The sequence below is a fragment of the Rhinopithecus bieti genome, unplaced genomic scaffold (assembly GCF_001698545.2).
Source record: "Rhinopithecus bieti isolate Rb0 unplaced genomic scaffold, ASM169854v2 scaffold_26532, whole genome shotgun sequence".
Classification (NCBI taxonomy): domain Eukaryota; kingdom Metazoa; phylum Chordata; class Mammalia; order Primates; family Cercopithecidae; genus Rhinopithecus; species Rhinopithecus bieti.
The window spans coordinates 4,823,306-4,828,220 of record NW_016812934.1 but is presented as its reverse complement, the minus strand read 5'-3'; the positions used below and the strand labels follow the sequence as shown (position 1 = coordinate 4,828,220).

Below are 4,915 nucleotides of genomic sequence, written 5' to 3'. Positions count from 1 at the left end.
TTTTATTAGAAACATTACCTTTTGAATCTTCATAACCATCTGTGATATGGATAGGGAGAAAACATTATCCCCATTTTGCAGCTGGGAAGAACAAGAATCAGAGATTGTGATCTACCCAAGATCACAAACGCAGCAAGTGACCTGGGGGGAACATCAGAGGTCTTTCCATACTCCCCTTGGGTTGAAGCTGGTAAATATAGATGAAGTTCCTATTCCCATTTTTAAAATGTTGAATTAGCTCGAATAAATATAAAAATGATCTTAGCATTGTGGATATTTTCAGTTCTAAGCATCCAACTTCTCTTTATGCAAGTAACTGTAACTCTTCCCAACTTTCAATCCATATGCTTTGCATTGGGCCTTAATTCCTCGTTTAGGGGATAGAACAAAAGGCCTAGGTTTAGCCAATCAGGACTTCGAATTCTTCTGGCTGCAGTTTGATCCAAGAATAGATACTTAATTCAAGCCAAGTCAGTCAGAATAAATCAGAACTAATCTCAGGACTTTTACTTGACTAACCAGAAAGAGATATTTAAACAGAAAGGACATTTCCCTCTTCTGTTTGGCTTTAACTTGAGGAGGTGTGAGGCTGGAGCAGCTGCTGCCATATTGTGACCACATGGATTCTGAAAATGAAGCCAAAACATGGAAGAAAGTATGGCCAAGCTGGGCAACAGATAGAGACCAGCTACTAAATCCAATATGTGAGCTTCTGAATCCAACCACACTTGAATTTAGCCCTAGTTTTTACTTCTCAGTTATATCAGTCAATAAATTCCCTTTCTCTGAACAAATAACAGACTCCTGAGCAAAGGGCTCTAGGTTGGGCAATATAAGCTGACAACAGATACGTGTTTGACAGGCACCATGACGTCCATGTCCAGTACATAATTCTTTATCTTTTTCCTAAAACAGCCAAGTTGGACAAATAGTCATGATTGAACACCACCCATCTGCAGTGCATACAAGTCCAACAACAGTAAAAAAATGTTTACTGTGTCAGTGTCTGTGCCACTTGCCAACCATGTTTCTATATTAATTTATACTAACCAATGCTGCAGGAAGAGTTAGTTTTGTTCATATTTAAAAATTTTGTGCCCTAAATGACATGAACATGGAATTGTTTATTTCACTATAGTTAAGTCCACTCCAATTGGTGTCATCATGCATTTGAAAATAGTTGACCCTATGCAGTTAAATTTATTGCCACTTAACACTCTACAATCTGACTAGTCAGAAAGCCAATGAAATTAATCCAACTAGCTAATTACACAAATCTATTCAGACATGCTAAAGAATAAAATCTAGGCTCATCAAGACACCACTAATACTGATGTTCAAATATAAAATCAGAAAAAGGGTAAAATGGAAAGTAAACATTTCCTTTACTAGATAGGTAGTATATTTTCTTTACTAAATGTGAAATATTTATTGAGGAGGTTAGTGTATCTAAGATTGTTCCAGGAGGCATTAACAACGGCTGAAACATTTATATGCATATAGAGAAATCTATATGTTTCCACATTTTAGTGTTTCCCTCTTATTTCCACTGTTACAGAGAAATTACTGTACTATTTTGATTTTTATGTTTCTTTAACATGCTGACTTAAGTTGTTGCTTTAACATAATATTTTTAAACCATCTATTCCTACTACTAATCCACATGTGTTGCAAAAATGTTTGTATACAGAATGGGGTTCCAAAGAGAAACAGATTGTGAGTTAACACCACACACATAGAGTTTTGTTATATTTCACATATAATTATACGTAGTATAGATAATAAATCTGCATAGGCACATGTGTTCAATAAGTATGAATATTATCATACATATACACTTCTATTTCTAAAGTTATTTCTTTTTTTTTCCAGGAGACTGAAAACTGGAGAACGAGAATAAGACCTAAGACAACATATTGGGCTAAGGAGGAGAGGTGAGTTTCCAAAATGGCAGTCAAAGCTCATCGACCGAACGGACTCTACTTCCCAGCAACCTTGCAGTTAGTGCAACCAACAAAAGGCCTGCTGAGGAATGTATTTACCAAATATGACAACAGTACAAAAAAGATAGAGGCTTTTTGTCACAGTTAAATTTCCACAAACCTCCCCAATCACAAGTATTATAAGAGGAAGTAAAAAATCACATTTTACAAATCTCAAACTTGTCTTCAACATTTAGTTCATCATCTTAAAAAAATAACTCCCCTGCTAAACTCATTAGCTATAGAATCTATCCAAGCAGCAAGAAGATGGCCATGCCATGGCAGTCCTCATCCCATTTTCCCTAGTCACTCAGAGCTGAAGAGCAGAGTGAGGCTCAGGTGGGGATAGGGGTGCGGAGCACAAGGGCTACTTTTCTCGAGTACAACATGGCATCTGAAGCTTGATGGGAGAGCAGAACTGGTGGGACTTGAGGGAAGGGTCTGGGGCCTGTATTCAATCAGAGTCACTGCTGGAAGAGGAGATGGAAGGGAAGGAATAATGCTTGCCATGCTTGTGGTGCTTGTAGTGCTTGTGCATCTTTTTAGGAGCTTTCTTCATTTTCTTCTGAATCTTCCTGTCCACTATCACTCCTGATCCAACCATGTCAGGAGCCAAGGGATTCATAGGAGGCATTCCAGGGGCAGGAGGTGAGTGTAGAAGAGGGTGGGGAACCGAGGGTTGGCATTTTGGATACTGTGGCTGTGGCACAGGATGAGGGGACCCACCTGGGGGGAAAGCTGGATTACCTGTGGAGTTCCGCAGGGAGGAGGAAAGGGGCCTGGGGGAAAGGGTGGATTGATAGGTCGTGGGTGGGTAGGATTGGACCTCCAGTGTACCCAATGTTGGGAGAATATGGATTTGGCCCTGGCTGCCTGGCATTGGGATTCCACATGTTTAGGTGTGTCCTCCAGCCCCATCACCTTTCAACCACCACCTGGGCTTGGAGCATTCTGGTTATTTCTTTCTCCTTTCCCTTACAGGACAAGAATCCAGAGAGAAAAATTCTCCCTCAATTTACCACATCAAAAAATGATGCACACATATATGTTCTTGAAACAGTAATTGCTACTGCCTGCCTTCCATCAATACAGCAGATGAAATGTTAAATTAAAGAAGCTTTTGTTACTGGCGAAGGGTCTTGACTATGAGTGGTCCAGGTTCTTGCTGTTTTGAACAAAGAATTGGACAAAATGTACAAACAAATCAATGAAAGAATAAAGCAACAAAAGCACAGATTTATTGCAATGGAAGTACACTCCACAGAGTGGGAGCGGGCTTGAACAAGCAACTCAAGAGCCCTGGTTACAGAATTCTCTGGGATCCAAATACCCTCTAGAAGTTTCCCATTGGTTATTTGGTTTACACCCTATGCAAATGAGGTAGCAACCTACAACCAGTCTGACTGGTCATGGAAGGTGACCAATCAGAGGCTGAGTGAAGTTACAAAGTTAACACTATGCAAATGTCTGATTGGTTGCAGGAGGGGACCAATTAGAGGCTGAAGTGAACTTACAAAGTTATACCCTTATGTAAATGAAGACTAGGCCTGTGACCAGTCTGACTCGTTGTTGTATAGGAACAATCAGAGGTACTTTCCATTTCTCATCTGTGATGCAGAAAGGAGTGGGACAAAGGAAGTAGCCTCTGTTCTTTTGTTACTTGGGTGTGGAAAGTTGGGGTTTTCCTTTTGATTCATTTCTAGGAAGTCAGTGTGAATTGGCCTTAGATTCCCTACCTCCAGGCCCTATTCTCGTGCCTCACTTGACAGTTTGCCATTGATTGAAATGAGAAGGGAAAGAATTGGTCAGCTAATGTTTCTCAGCCCCCACGAAACTTCTCCTTTTCATTCCCTTTCTGACCTTGCTATGTCATCTATGTGAGGTGTATTGGGCTGTCAGTTACCTGTAAACATTTAACTTCGAGCAAAAAGTGCTCGCTATGGAGTAGCAGAGTGATAACAGCAACTCGACTGATATTTTACTGAATGAATTTTTCAAACATTTCAAACCCCAAGCAATAATAAGAAGCACATTTCCCATAACAACTCAGTACATATAAATATTTATATTTATATATATATATGTATAGCTAAAACAAAGTTTCAGCCAATGTTAACCATTATTACATGCAATGCATGCTGCTAATCTATTTCTTGATTTTATTTTATTATTATTATTATTATTTGAGACAGAGTTGCTCTGTCACCCAGACTAGAGTGCAGTGGTGCTATCTTGGCCTACTGTAACCTCTCCCTCCCAGATTAAAGCAATTTTCTTGCCTCAGCCTCCCGAGTAGACTGGACTACAGGTGTGCAGCACCATGCCTGTCTAAGTTTCTGAATTTTTAGTAGAGACAGGGTTTCACCGTGTTGAGCAGGGTAGTCTTGAACTCCTGAACTCAGGTGATCTGCCCACCTCGACCTCCCAAAGTGCTGGGATTACAGGCGTGAGCCACTGTAGCCAACCTATTTTATTTTTTCAAATGCTAATTAGGAACCACTACTTTGATAGTCATGATCTTTTATTAGGTCATGATCTACTGGTTTGAAAAACACTGTTCTCTAGGGAAGAACACAGCTTAAACTAGAAAGAGCTTGAGTCTTTATATAGGTTTAAGTCTGACTTCCCCATTAACTAGCCATGTGAGTCCTGAAAAATTAATTAGTTTTATTAGTGCTCAGTTTCCTCATCTACAGAATGAAGAAAATTTTCCGACTTTTCTACTTTGTAGGATGAGAATCAATGAGATGATGTGAAAATCCAAGCCCATTTACTGACACATAGCAGACTGAAAATAAATATTGGTTCCTGGACCATCTCTCAAAAAGAATGGGATCATGTCCTTTGTAGGGTCATGGATGGAGTTGGACACAGGAACAGAAAACCAAATACTGCATGTTCTCACTTTTAAGTGGGAGCTAGATGATGAAAAC

At 39.7% G+C, this 4,915-nt stretch overlaps 1 pseudogene; it reads right to left on the bottom strand.

The window, feature by feature from the left end:
* Positions 1–2,436: 2,436 nt before the first annotated feature.
* LOC108512184 (proline-rich protein 13 pseudogene) lies at positions 2,437–2,875 on the bottom strand (annotated as a pseudogene).
* Positions 2,876–4,915: the final 2,040 nt, after the last annotated feature.